Below are 15,207 nucleotides of genomic sequence, written 5' to 3' on the forward strand. Positions count from 1 at the left end.
AAAGAATGTCGCTGGACGGGTTGACACCATCCCGCCTTGGGAGACTCAGGGACGGCCTGGTAACAATGTCCTCTTCATGGGTAATGAACAGCCATGACAAACGGGGACCGGAGAAACTATTTATTTGCATATGCAAATTCTCACACAAGGGAAACATGTACAAACAAGTGTCATTGTAAGGTGGATTAGGCAAACAACGCTTTCTTTTTAGGACATTCTGCAGCCCAGAACATTAGTCAGCACAATTAAACCAGTCTCCATGGAGACTAATGAAATTTCACCGTGGTATGAGTTAAATTAGATAGCTAGTTATGTGTTTCCACAATCCAACTTGAAACCCATGATTGTTTCTGAACAATACAGCGATTGTGCCTAGCTGATCTTTGCCAGCTCAACAAGCTCCTAAGTTGACAATTTGCATATGTTAATATAATTAAGCGCTAATTACACGAAACTTGTACATATTCACAGGCACTTTCCCTGGGCGCTTTTCAGTTTGAACCTTGGCCAAGTCTTTAACCCTTCGAATGGTCTTGGAGGAAAAAAAAACTCTGCCTGTGGGTACATCCCTTAGGCAGACCCAGAAAGCCTCCTCATTTATAAGCACAAAGCTTAACCTGGCTTCTCAGATTTCCAGCAACAATGACAGAAAATATTTGGTGAGTGTGCTAGGGACCAGGGCTAAGGGAGAAGGAGTGTGTGTGTATGGGGGGGATGGGGGGTGGGGGGAGCATGGATTAGCCTTTAAAGACTCAGAACGAGTATCTTCTTCTAGGCAAGCAATGACATTCATTTCGAGAAAATGTTAAAGAATCTGCCCTCTCTGACACTGTCGAACCTTGGGAGATGAAAATGGTTTGACAACAGCAAAAATAGCAAGCAGAAAAGGAGAAAAGGAGCCAGCAGCACCTAATGAGCTTTACACAAATATATGCAGAGGCAATTAAGCAATGTTAATTACTATGACAGCAGTTAATTGAATATAATTAGATATTTTAAGCCACTGAATAAAGCATAGTTAAGATTAATTTTATTGAGATTAATTGTAAATAAGGATAGATTAACTCTGTGTTTTGACAGGCATAAAACGTAGTTCTGCAAATTAAGCAGGAGCATGGCCACCAGTCCAAAAATCATATATTATTTTAATGTCACACCTCAGAATCATCTCCTCGATAAACATGACTTCTCAAACCCAAACAGACAGGAATCTTGAAGAAAAACAAACAGCTTGCAGAGATTAAAGAGCCTTTTGTCCTTTTTCATGTGCATTTCTTTTAACAGACTAAATTAAGCGAGTCTGGTGTACGTTTTTTAGGAAGGAACATTTCACACTGAATGGAAAAAATGTTCTATCACATATGAAATTCGTGCAGCTGTGCGGAACTTGGTCCAGATGGTTTTAGACTATAAAACACCACCAAATGATAGACAGGAGGCCTTCCCAAGATTATGTGATAAAGTCCCAATCTTTTATTTTGACCTCCCAAATTTCTGCTTTGTATTATTTCCAACCAAATCACATATTTTCTTTTGCAGTTGTGTTTCTCCAAGAGGCTCAAAAGAAACATTGTGCCTCCTGAGTGCTAGCAATAATTGTGGAAGGAACTGAAGAAGGCCTCCCTTCACAGATATCAGCCAAATCATTCAGCCACAAAATGCAATGATAGCTATGACAACAACGTATATAGATGACAACACTTGATTACGACTCTGACAGACAACGGTGTCCAGAAATGTTCCTTAGGAAAATGCTGCTGGATGGAAAGCCCTCCCAAATATTTTCACACCAAGCTAATTCATGCCTAGTCTTTAAGAAAATTAACACAGTCTTTGAGAATGCTGAACAAATCACTAATAAGAAAGGCACTTCCATCGATTTTGAAATAAATCAATAGGTGATTAACATAATATTTTTAAAGCAGCAGCATGCATACGTGTGTGTGTGTGTGTGTGTATGTGTGTGTGTGTGTGTCTGGATAACAGAAACATATATATTACATTTCCAATAGCTCTTAGCTCTTAGTTGAACAAGGGCTTTATGCCACTGAACCTGGCCCTGGACTGCCTCACGACTGGTTTCGGATGCCCTTAGTCTTTATAACGAAAATCCTAAAATGGTCTGTGAAACAAGACTACGACAAGCCATTCTGCAGTGAAAGATTTTAAATCATCCAGCCTCTTCTAATAGACTTGAGACTTATTGAGGTAGAAACCATAAAAAATGAAGAAGGGAAATTTAATCCCTGAAATATTGATTTGCACATTAATATCATATAGGCAGAGGGCAATTTGGCTTCGTGGAAATGACACATGGTCGACCCTTGGTGAAGACAGAGCCAATCTAACTGCTGAACATGTCTGAATCTCAAGAGTTATTAAGGGCCTCCCGTCTTGCCTTTATGACTTTTCTTCAGCCTACCAATGCGATCTTAAATGTATTATCTTTAAGAAATAATTGTAAAACCTCAGGGGTTTTCCAGTTAATGGAAGGGAGGCCAAACCACATCAGATTCTGAAATGCAACATTAAACCCTTGCAATCAACAAAACCACCTCAATTCTCATCCATCCAGTGCAGGATCTAATATTGTTATTAAAGATAATCAAATTTCATTGTGTAAATTTTAGGCTCATGGTCGGAATGGAAGCAGTAAATTCTGCAATATTAAACAGCGATTTTTCTCAGCCTCCTTTCTGTTTTCCTTGCTGGTGCAGCATCTTTCCAAAGAATCCAACTAGCTCAAAATTAATGCACTGGAAAGGGCTCATCTGCTAAAAACTGCAGAAGATGACAATAGAGCTGAACTTTAAGTGGCAACTTTCCCTTCGCAGCCCCGGAGCCCACTCTCCCTGTCCAGCCCCACAGCTGGTTCTCTGGCTTTGACTGACACAGCTGGTTTACCTGACCTTTCTTTGTTCCTTAGGCACATTTCACTTTTTAGATTTATGGTATTTCCCCCATACCTCACTGACTATATCTCCATTGCCATAAAAATGAAAACACGTCAATGTTGGCTTACTTTTTTAAAAATCCAAAAGCAACCAGTTCCCGAGTAAATACACAGTGATGCTCTCTCTCTGCTTTATGCCATAAATATTAAAACCTTTTAAAAAATAATAACTGTATAAACCTTATGAACCCCACACTGAAGCCAGGTGCAAGAGGTTAAAACAGCTGGCTAGTCATCTTTTATTTTTGTGTGCCTTCCTGCTGATTGGAACCACAAATGTTGAAAACTATCAAATATTCCCTTAAGGATTTTTTGTTGTTGTTTTTTTAAAGATAAAGGAAAACCTTCATCTTCTTTAATATGCTCCTCTGTGGAGAAGAGAAACTCTATAAAACACAATCAGCCACAGAGGCAGTGAAATAACCGCGCACATCTCCTTTCTGTTGTATTTAAGCCAGCATTTCCAACAACTTCTAGGCACCATTGTTTTTATTCTTCAGTTAGAAAAGAGAAGAGAGGGGAAAGAGAGAAAGAAAGGAAAAAAAAAAAAAAGAAAAGAAAAGAAAAGAAAGAAAGTCCGAGCTTGCTCTGTCAGTCTTGCCAGTAAATATAAAGTAAAGCCAGTGTCGGCGGCACCGAGAGTGTTACCTACCCGGGCTGTGTTTTTGCATTGCTCTCAATGGAAGCGATCGATGCCCGTGTCACTGTCGCGTCCCAATCGCAGCCAAGTCTCAGCCTTAATCTAAGCAACCCCCGAACAGGCAGCGGCAGCCGCAGCCTCTCCCTGCCTCCTCCATCCATCCACCCGACTAAAAATATAATACTACATATGAGCTTTAAGCACTCCACGTTTATAGGGATCAAGCCACTGAAAATCCAGGAGAACACAATAAAAAAAAAAAAAAAGAAAAGAAAAAAAAAAAAACACCCTCCTCTGTCTCTTGTCTCTCTCTCCTCCCTCTCTCTTCCTCTCTCCTCTCTCTCCTCTCTCTGTCTCTCCTTTTGCCATCTACATGATCCTTGATTAAACATGGAACAGAGTTAATAAAAAAAAAAAGGGGGGGGGAGTAAGGGCTCAAGGAGAGGAAATGCAACTGTCAGAAACCGGGCCGCCGGATTTCCCGGTGAACCTGCCTCCGCCGGAGTCGGTGTCAACCCACCATCTTCCGCCAGTGAACTTGTCTTTGGGTTTTTGTTTGGTTTGGGGGGGTTGTTGTTGTTGTGTGTGTGCCTTTTTTTTTTTTTTTTTTGGCAGGGGGGAGGGGAAAGGCAAGGTGGGGGCTGGCGGTGGGGGGTGCAGGGAGAATGTGTGTGTGTGAGTCTGTGAGTGTGTGTTGAGTGTGAGTGTGTGTGTGTGTGTGTGTGTGCAGGGGTCGGCGTGGCGGGGGGGGGGGGGTGTCCGCGTTTGCGATCTGAACCTTTGGTACCTACAAGGAGGGTGTCTCACCGAACGGTAGCTAAGACCTCACCAGAACCGCGCGGAAGTGAGCAGCGGCGGCCAAAGGCGCCCGCCGGAGCCCGGTCTCCCGGCCGGACCCCAGCCCGAGCGCCGACAGGAGCCCCCCGCCCGGACCGCAGGTAACAAAGAAACGCGAGTCAGTGTGCACCGTCTTCTGGGGGCAGGGGGACGGGACGCGGAGCCCTCCGCAACTTGGGCATCGGCGGAGAAACTTTACACCATCCGCGAGCATTTTTATTATCAGTATTTTTTGTCCGAGGGCGAAGAGCAGCGGCGTGGGGGAGGGGAGCGGGCGGAGGCGGCAGGAAGGCGAGAGCGGCGCGTCGCGGCCCCCGCGCCCCGAGCTGCTCGCGGCCGGGAGGCGCACTTGACGCGGGAGAGGCGGGCGAGGCGAAGTTCGCTCGCAGACCTGGAGCCCCTTTGGGGGTGGGGGGAGTCGGCGAATAAATCAGCTCTCACGGCCGGCCACGGCCCCCCCCATACACACACACACACACACACGCGCGCGCACACGCACGCCCCTTGCTCTCTGCCAAAAAGAAAGGAAAAGGCTCCGGCCCCCGAGCCGCGGGCATCTGAGCTCTGGTCCAGGGCGCCCGAGACCCGCCCGGCGGCGGGCGCCGGCTCCCGAGGCCCGGCGATCCCGCCTCCTAACGGACCTGCCCTCCGCGCGCCGCCCGCCCGCCCGCCGGGAGCAGCCCCGGCCACGCCGCCGCCGCCCCGCGCGCGCTGCCGCCCGCAGCCCGCGCCCGGCCCGCGCCCCCGCCCCAGGGCGCGGACCCCGGGCCTGCGCCGCGCCGGCCCCCTCCGGGGCGCGCGGGGACGCCGAGGGGGTGTCGGAGGAGACATCCAGACCGCGCCGGGGCGTGGGGGGGCGATAAAGCGGGGATGGGGTCGCCGAGCCCCACCGACCAACGTCCAAACTTTCGGAGGACGGGTGCGCAGGAAGGGTCACCCCCACCGCGGCGCGGGGCGAGCGGGGACCTGACAGCCTCCCCGGGCCAGCGGGGAGCCCGGGCTCGCGGTGCAGGCAGAACCCGAAAAGCCAGGGAACCCGAGAGCACAGCGCGCGGCCGAACGCGGGCGACCCGCCACTCCATCCAAAAGTTACATCCCGAAAAACGCGGTCCCCCGAAGGCGGCGGGAGATCAGGCCCCTCCGTGCGCCCCCCTCCCTCAGCGGAGCGAATCCTCGAGCCAAAAAAAGGGGGGAAAGCGGTAGAAAAGGGGGGCAGAGCGGAAGAGATGGTCGGGATGAGGGGACGTGAGCGAGAGCGAGCGGGAGCGAGCGAGCCGGGGGCACAGAGCGGGAGAGGCGGAGAGGCAGAGAGCGGGAGCGAAATATCAAAGATTGTGCAAGATCAGGCTGGAAAGATAATCGATACTCGACCTAAATTTAACACAAACTACTCAATAAAAGTTAAAGAAAAAACTTACTTTCCATTTCCCCTGCAGTTCCTACTCGATCTTCGCCTTTTTTGTTTTGTTTTGTTTTGCTTTTATTTTACTTACAGCTGATCACATCCAAGTAAAGCGAGAGGGTTCATTAAAAAAAAAATTAAAAAAATAAAAAAATAATCCTCGAACTTTATTGGGTGAAAATAAAAACGCTGGAGCAGAAAGTGGGGGACATGGAGCGGTCCTCGGGGGTCCGGGACGAGTTAAAGCATGTGCCGACCGCGGTCTCGCTGTTTGGTTGTGAAGGGGTTGGGAAAAGGAGGAAAGGAAATGAAAATCCGATATGTCTTTATTCTGCTAATTATTATCGTTTTAGCCCTGTTTAAAAAAATGGCTGATTAAGTTGAGTGCGCATGTCTTTGTGTGTCTATTCCCGATATGCACTCTGGGAATGAGAGAGGAGAGCGAGGGAGAGGGAGAGGGAGAGGGGGGAGCGAGAGGTGTAATTAGTGAGGTGATCAACATTCCCCAGACTGCAAATGACGCGCAGCCGGGACTCGCGGCGGCCCGGAGCCTGGCGGCTTCCAGGGCTGGAGCGCTGCAGCCGGAGCCCGGGACGCGGCGACCCCGGACAGGGCAGGGATGGGGACCTCGGGGCTTGCACCCCGCGCGCCCCTGCGAGCGCGACTCCCAAACTTCATTAGACACACACACACACACACACACACACACACACACACACACACACTCAGCCATGGGCGGGGGGGGGGGGAGTCCAAACCCAAGTACCGCCAAAGGAATGCCCTTTAACTACTCGATTTTTTTTTTTTTATTTGAATGAGGCAAAGTCATTATTATCGGACCAGAGATTTGTTTACTAGGGAGCTCTAAGTAGAGATGTGAGTGAGGGCAATGGAGCTCCCGGCTCTGCCTAGCGGATCCCGCTCCAGACAGGGACGCGCTTTAATGGCGAAACGCGGGGGCCCGGGCAGATATGCAGATGTATGTAAATAGAGAGTGCCTGGCTGCGAGCAGACACCGCTCCGGCCGGCCTGCTTCGCAGGAGGAATTGCACTCTGCATCCGCAGGCGCTCCATTAAAACAAGTATCTTTCCTCGCTTGCACTGGCAGGAGAGAGAAATACCAGGGCAGGGGAGATGGCAGCGGGTAGTTGAGTCAAAGTAAACTTTCTAATGAGAAGAAGTGTGAGGTGAGGGGCACGGTCCTAGACTTTACGTAATATTTTTGAATATTTTATCAGAATTGCATAAGTTCAATGTAATAGCTTTAAGAAGACTTAGTGGGGGGGAAAATCTTTCATCTTGCGAGTCTGCTGAATTATCTTTCTTGAAGCACATTATGATGAATTTTAAAACCCCACTACAGATCTCATTAGAATGAAATATACTCGGTATTTTCTGGTGCAAAATTTAAGGTGGCTGATTCTCATTTGAAAATCTAATTATCTCTTTCCAATATTACAGATGTGAATATGAGTGACACTTTCATTAAAAGATAATTAACTAAAACTAGGAATAGACATACTTTTAAATACCCCCTACTGAATATGGAATTATATATATATCCATATATATATACATATATATCCATTGATATTCAGAAAGCATTTGATACACTGCTGCAGCACAGGTCACAAAGAGATACCATGTATGCAATATTTCAAAAATAGGAATTCTACAGAGAAGGTGAGAGTAACAAATCAAAGAAACTGAAAACAGGAAATACTTGCAATGTCCAGCTTCCTGGACAGGTGAGGTGTCAGCTGCTTTTGAGGTGACAGGCCTTTGAAGTTCTAGTTTGTGGAGGTCAGCCTCCAAACCTTGTCTTGGGCCTTAAGCACCAAATCTACCAAATACCACCGGTCAGGTTTACTGCACAAGCACTAGGAATGACAGAGGCCGCGAGCATGCATCGTGCTGGCCTGAAACCTTGCGTTATCAGGGGACACTTGGAAAATCCTAGGTCTGCTGCAAATGGGATAAAAAAAAAAAAATCCCAACAAACACCTGGGAGGATAAAGCAGAGACGTGGGAAGAGCAGTCCCAGGCCCAGCTCAGGAAGGCTGGTCACCTACATGCAGCGCCCGGCTAAGCTTCCAGTGCAAGTGCAGAGGCTGGGAGTGGAGACTGAAACCCAGATATGGTCTTTATTAAGAGAAAGAAAGCAGATCAGCACCTTAGGGTATGGAGTCAGCGCATGTACTAGTGCAGTAGAAACCAGGGCTACTAAACCTTAGCAGAGAGGAAATTATCGAGCTCTCTAAAGAGTTCATTCCGTTTCTAACTTGCTTCGGAAGAAATCTGCTCAAACGGGACAGCTTTCTAAGATTTTAAAGTTACTTTGTTTACGGCCCTACTTTTACAAGGCCACTGTATCACCCTGTGTTACTGTCTGACTGCATCTCAGTGGCTTTATCCCTGTGCCTTGAGAAACATACATGCCCAGGAGGGTCAAATTCAAATTCTCTGTAACTTGCAAGTGAAGAAGGTGTTTATGTAGCGTTACTGTTTACCGAAAAACACCCCAGAGAGCAAAAATTCTGGCTTTAAAAAAACTATCTGAGGTGTGTGCCTGGGGAAGGGGGTGGGGGCTTTTGAAGAGACGGAGGGGAAATGAAGGCAAGGAAACTCACGTTGGAGTCAGAAAAGATCAAGCCCTTTGCGGGAGAGGGCTCCACGTACAAGCTCACTGATGGGAAAACCATTTCCTGCGATTTCAGACGGGTAAATGCGTGTGATGAAGGAAACACCTGAGAACAATAAGTCTGTTTCAGGCTCAGGTGAAGAAAGGGGTCTATTTCTGGCAGAGAAGAAGAGGGAAACGGTGATCATTTCGTTTTCAAGTTCTCCTTTATTTCTTTTGCCTTTTTTCCCTGAAACCTCATCAATAACATTAATGTCAAAACACCAAACGTCGAATCAGGAAAACCATTTAAAAATGTGGTGGCTATTTCTCCTTACGCCCCCACCCCTCTCTCTCTTCTTGGAAAATGCAGCCGCGTGTGTGTGTGTGTGTGTGTGTGTGTGTGTGTGTGTGTGGCGGGGGTAGCAGTTATTGAATTCTAAGTAAGAAAACAAAAGGAACGGGAGGACTTGCGAGAGGGGAGCCCGCTTTCGCAGTCCCTTGTGCTGGCGAGCACTGCACTCCTAGCGTGCGTGTTTTCTTTTGAAATCATCTCTTTCTCGTCCTCTTTCACCTCTTTCCTGAGAAGAGAAGCTGGGGTGAGGGTCGGGGGTTAATGGGCTGAGCGGAAGGGGCAGAGAGGGACCAGCCCCGAGTCAAGAGTTTCCTGCAGGGCTCGGCCCGGGACGCGTCGGCGCTGGGCGGGCAGCGGGGCCGCGGGGCCGGGCCGGGCCGGGCCGGGCGGCGCGGAGCGCGGCGCCGCGGGCAGGGGCGCGGCGAGGCGGGCGAGCTCGAGCCAGGCCCGCGGGCGGCTCCGGGGCACCGGGCGCGATCCGCCCGGCTCGACCCGCCTGCGCCGCGGCCCCTCGCTCCGGGGAACCCAGCTGCTCCCCTCGGATCCCTGTGGACCCCTTACCGTCAACCTTTGACCTTGTCCCCCCTCCCCGTTCCGCTGTCCCTAAACTCTGCGCGAACCCGCCGCCGCCCCTCTCGGCACATTAGGGCTGGGGAAGGGGGGGGGGCGCGGACTTTTTATTTCCAAGCGAGACGAGCGTAGGCTTCCCCGCAGCACCGAGAACTTTCCCCAGACCCTGCCCTGCACTTCCCAGGGCTGCCCCAGCCGAGCCGAGCCCACGCCGGGCCGAGCCCCCCGCTCCGGGCGCCGGGGCAGGCGAGAACCCAGAAGGGATGCCAGGTGTTGAGTGTTGGAAGCAAGCAGTAATTAACATTGAGACAAAAGGCCATTTCCACTTCCAGACTTTCCTGACGCGCATTTCATTCCCCAAATCTACGCGGCGGACACCCCGGGCTTCACCAGCGGTTTGATGAGACTTCAGCTGTCTGTCCCCCTGTCCCCGCCCTCCCCGCCCCAATTCACAAGAGAATACCTCAGCCCCCTCTCCGCCACGTCCCTTCCCCCAAGGCCAAGCCCGGCCCAAGGGGACGAGGTTCCCAGGCTTTTGCCCGCGCTTCCCGGGTCTACACAGGAGCTCGGTTTGCAACAAGGTATTACAAGCTTTCGGCGTTAGGGACCCTTCCCGTCACCGCAGACACTTTCAGACCCTCAGCCCACTCCTCCTCCTCCTTTCTTGTTGGGTCTCTCCACCCGGGGGCTGTTTAACAAAGGCAGTCTGTTAACTAATATTTTTGTTTAAGCCAGCAACTCTTTTTCCAAAACACACTCAAACCGGATGCCAGTGTCTGTCATTTTGTGCGAGAGGGGAGGTCGAGGCGGTGTGGGACGCGTCTGTGTAAGGGGAAGACGTGAAGTCGACAGAGAGTCGGGAAGTGCGGGGCTGCTTCGGGAAGGTGTCACGAACACACTGTATTTACAATGAAATAATTCAAAAAACAGTGTGGGAGAGGGGCAGATCTCATTCCTGCGAAAAGGGCTATATTTGCCTAGGAACTAAAAAAAGGGGAAATTTAAAATATGACCTCACATCCAGCATGGACCCTCTCTTTGATGGCGAGAGTGAACTAGATGAAATGCAAAAAGGAAAGAAATGTTTGAGCGTGTCTAGATGTGCGTAGTGTTTGTGGGTAGTCGAACCGCTGTTAGCTGACTCTCTCCCCTCCCCCAACCTGGCTCTTATCTCCATTGTGGTCTTTTTTATCTTAAAAATGACCCCTCCGCCTCCCGGGTCTCCATCTCTGTACTTCCATATTCCTGTATATTTCTCTCTTCCTAAAGTTCATTTGTTTGCTTTAACTTTAGAGTAGATCTGTTTTACCTCCCCCACTCCCCACCCCCGCCCCCGAGGTTTGACCTGTGCGTGTGTGTCGTGGCGGGAATCAGTATGTAAAGGTAGGCACAGGTGAGGTAAGGAATGGCGAGGGGAGGAGTTCTAGCGGGTCTGAGGAGGAAGATTTAAGGGAGGGGAGAAGCGAGAAGGGGAAGAAGGAAAGAGGACTCGGACGCCCTCTGGCCTTTCAGAGGTCACGGCTCAGACAGCGCTGTGACCTCCTTTCCCTGTAGGCAACCAGCCCAGTGTTTATAAACAAAGTCAGGCAGGACTCTCCCCAAACAATAGTACTTCACTAACTTCACTGGCACTGCCACTGCTATCATGCAAATTAATGAGGGCTCCTCGCCCCCCCCTCCCCGCCCCCCAGCACACAAATGCACATTCACACCATCCAAACCCAGGACGAGGAGGACACCCTTTTCAAAATAGAAGATACTTCCAGCTAGGGTATCCAATGAAAATGTTGGATTCCGCCTGGGGAAGAGCTCTAAGAGACACCGATGCAGATGGGAAAAGATAGGCAAGTGATGGAGGCAAAAAAGAAAGAATAACTGGGATTTCACTGAATAGAAGATAAAGTTGACATTTAAAAAAACCAAAACATCTATATCCAGTCAATGAAATGCTGTCTAGACAATATACTACACTCTAGCCACCAACTAGAATGATTTTAAAACAGGACATTAAATTCATCCAAACATTCACATTTCCAGGACAAAATTGCAGATCTTTATAGTTGAGGAAAAGCCACCCCCACTGTATGTAACGTCCCTAAATATTAGACACAAAAGCACCATTAAATCCTACAGCAAACAAACAGCCCATCTGATCTAAGTTATAAAATGTATAATTAAATCCATCTTTAATTGCAAAAGGCAGCTCAGCAGAAAGTAAATGAATCAAAGATTTTGAAACAAATGTTGTTTGCCAAGGTATAGAAATGATCGCTTTACATTATATTGCAACCAAAACTTCTCTTCAGGACTAAATTACAAGACAGGCACACACACCAAAAAAAGTGAAAGCAAAAATGAAAAGGATTACATGATTTTCAAACTTTCGCTTTAAAATGATTTTCAATGAAAGTCTAAGAGGAAAAGGTTAAAGAAGGTATACCTCAGAGCAAAAAGATCATCTTCTTTTCTTCTTTGTCTATCAGTCCCCTGTTCAAGCATATGGAAAATGTTTTCAAAATGCCCAGATTTGGCACATTGTCATTGCAAAGAGAGGAGCGCAATGATGCTGCTAGAGAAAATGGGAGATAAATTCAGGATTGGGTGCTGCCTCCTTCAATGCGGATTTATCTAAGTTTAATTTAATATTCCGCAATCACTGGATGATCACATATAATTCACCAAGAGTTTAAAGGGCTTTATTTAAATACCTCGAGCAACAAGAGAATGAAATTTAAACCACTACAGCCATTGCTTATATATGATATTTTTTTATTAGAACTTTTAAGTGGCAATTTTTAATAATAAAAGGTAAAACGATAAAGGTTTTGGTCTTTTACGGAGAGAACGTTCAAGGGAAGCATTAGCTTTATTAAAATCATTCTGAACGTAAAATCAAAAAGCACAAAATGGTTGTTTGTAAAACACTAAACCTTTAATCGATTTTATTGGCATTCCGATCGATTAGATAAACGGAAATCTATAGCAAACATCAAAGCATTTAAAACATTCTCTCTTTATCATTTATAAACAAAACTTTTCTTTTCCACAGAAAAAAATGATTATCAAACGACTAACAGGAAATTCTTCAGATATCAAATTACGATAATAAAATTATTTCCACATGGAAAGGGGTAATGAGAATGATGATAGTAATTACAATAATGAATAATTCAACAACCCTTTGACATGTAGGGAAGAACCCTGAGCAGAAACTGCTCTTGAAGGGGGGGGGGGCGCCTTTAAAATAAATACTTTCTCTATTTCTAAGAGAACTGTTTCTTAGAGACCACTCAGAGGGCTTGGTGTAGGTGTGGCTGTCGGGCTAGTGTTAATTTCCCTGCAGTTGCACGAGTCCGTTTCTTTGCCGGCGTCCCCTTTCCAAATGCAGTTACTCCTTATCAGCAAAAATTAGTATGTAAATGTCAGGGTTACAAACTTCTGTGTCAACCTGTCTGCTACTTATTCTGAAGGTGCTCCCCGAATTATAGTGGTGGTGGTGTGGGGGGGGGGCGGTGGTGAGGACTAGACTCCCCCGAACCCGAATGTGATCGCACGCCTGATCTTTTAAGTGAAGGAAAACAATTTATTTGGAGATAGAAACTTCCGGAGCAACGCGGCCATCAGAGCTCCTGGCACTCCAGCCGCAGCGAGGGGACGTGTTGCCGGAACGGGCATTATGTTTATTTGTTAAAGAAAATCGATGGAAGTGGCTGCGAAGTGAGTTAGCGAGGCGGGAGTCCGGGGCTCGCGGTGGACGCGGCAGGCTGAGCCGGCCGCCCGTCTCCAAGCCGGCGAAGTCCCCGCGTCGCCCCGCGCGGCACCTGGCGTCCGGCTCCGGGCGCTGCCCGCGGCGCCCCGGGGCCCCGCGGCGGGCACGCACCTCGCTCCCTCCCGTCCCCGCCGACTCGCGTCCCCTGGGCGCGCCCCCCGCCCCGCGGCGGGTCCGACTTCTGGACTCCGGTGCCCGCGCGCGGAGCCTCCCTGTGCGCGGTGGCCGGCGCCTTGCGGGGAACCGCCGACCGCGTCCCACCCCCCCGCCCCTCCCCAGGGCCCCCCGCTGCCACCGCTCAGGCGCGGGGTCGTCTTCCCCTCGCACCTCTCCCCTCTCTGCCAGACATTCCAGAGAGTTCTCGCCGCGCCCGAGCGCGCTGGTCCCCGCGCCCGCTTCCCTGGCTTTGGGGCGCGAGGGGGGCGGGTTGCGAGTCCCGCTCCCAGGGGGCTTCCTCCACTCTTTTTTTAACAGCTTTCCTTTCCCTTTTCTTCTCTGCGTAACCTTCACCTACCTACTAATTCGTACCAGAAGCGGCCTGTCCCGTCCCCCCGCCCCCGCCCCCGCCCCCGGGCTCCGGGGGCCCCGACACGCGCCGTCTCGGGGCGCTTTCTCCTCCCGACTAAGTTAGTTTCCAGGATTCAAAGTTCTCCGAGCAGCGCCTCCTTATTTGCCAAATTACTTCGCTGCCCCAGCGGAGGCTGGAGGGCGTGGGGGGGGGGCGGGGGAGCGCCTCTGTCACCCACTCACGTCCCTTTGAACACCCTTCACTCCCAGCCCCACCGCCGCCCCGACAATGTCGTGTGTGCATGACAACGAATTCTGGAAGAGTTCTCCTCCCAGAGCTTGCAGGTCGCTCAGGAGTCACTCCTGGGCGGCCGTCGCCCCCTCGCTCGCGTCCCCTGGCTTCGGGCGGTCAGCGTGTCCCCCTGTGCCCCTCGGCCACCCCTTCCCTCGCCGCGGCCCCGGCCGCGGGAGGGGAGCGCAGTCCAAAGACCTCGTCCTCTGGCCTCTTGTTTCTCGCTGCTGCAGCTGCCGCGGAAATTTGCTGTGGCCACTGCGTCTTCCCGCTTTAATCCCAGGCCTCCACTCATTGGGCAGCTCCTGGGAGGCAAGAAGTCAACACCATGGCAACCCGACAAACCTATCAAATCACCGGCTGGCGTGACAGCAGCAACACTGCAGGCGGGAGTGGGCTGGGCAGAAAAGCCGAGTGGCCACTCCGCTCAGGTACCCCGCCTGCGAGTGGACAGCAGCTGCCAGCCCCCGCGGCCTGGGTCTGGCCACAGACGTGCGCCGCCGGGCTCCGGGGCTCAGGCCCCTGCCCCCGGCCCCTAGCAGGTCTGGAGGAGGACGAGGGGGAGAGATGCATATAGGGTTGGAAGAGCTGCAGAAGGGAGTTTCAAGCTAAAAGTCACAGAAGCCCTAGACACTGTAAATTCAGTATGCTCTGTGTCCCAGCAGTGGGTGAGACCAAGTCACGACAGCCTCAGAAACAAATGTCTGAGTTTTGCCCGAAGGCGTGGGTTTTTCCTCACCAGGTCCATCACCAGCTTGAACAAAATTGATGCAACATTCTGTTCTGGAGTTCCAAAAGGGTCACGTTCCTCGCGTGTTTAACTTTCTGTCCGCCCGTGATGCATTCTGCAGGAACTGTGGCTCAACGTGTTTCAGCCACGCTAACTGCGTTGGAACTGACCTAAACTTCACCTGAGACCGCCTGTGCCTTGTTTTTTCATAAAAAGCCTGCTGTGCTTCACGCGTGTCCTAGGTCTTGATCCTCTGAAACAGCAGAGACTAGGAAATGGGTGACCACAAAATTGGCGCTTTCCTCTCGGGCCTACTAGGCCTTTGCATTTCCTCATTTTCTCTGAGAAACTCCCAAGGAGGCAGATGGAAGACAGGACTCGCACTAAGAGTTCAGAGCGATCTTATTCATTACCCTGATGTAGAGTGAAACTGCATTTTTTCTTTTTTTCTTTAAAAAGCAAACAACGTTTTTGAGAAGAAAAAATATTATTTATTATTAGCTTATAATCTCAATGTGAAACCTTTGATGGA

General features: G+C 49.9%; 1 protein-coding gene across 3 annotated transcripts in view; it reads right to left on the reverse strand.

The window, feature by feature from the left end:
- Positions 1-6,226, reverse strand: part of ZFHX4 (zinc finger homeobox 4) — a 171,399-nt gene extending 165,173 nt beyond the window's left edge. For 2 of the 3 annotated variants that reach the window (XM_036232783.1, XM_016128126.2), the window contains exon 1: positions 5,849-6,226. The gene's annotated coding sequence lies outside the window, so the exon portion shown is untranslated. Of the gene's footprint in view, positions 1-3,605; positions 4,154-5,848 lie in introns of those variants that run through there. The other variant, XM_036232782.1, reaches the window with a different exon arrangement.
- Positions 6,227-15,207: the final 8,981 nt, after the last annotated feature.

This window comes from Rousettus aegyptiacus, unplaced genomic scaffold (genome assembly GCF_014176215.1).
Source record: "Rousettus aegyptiacus isolate mRouAeg1 unplaced genomic scaffold, mRouAeg1.p scaffold_m13_p_15, whole genome shotgun sequence".
Classification (NCBI taxonomy): domain Eukaryota; kingdom Metazoa; phylum Chordata; class Mammalia; order Chiroptera; family Pteropodidae; genus Rousettus; species Rousettus aegyptiacus.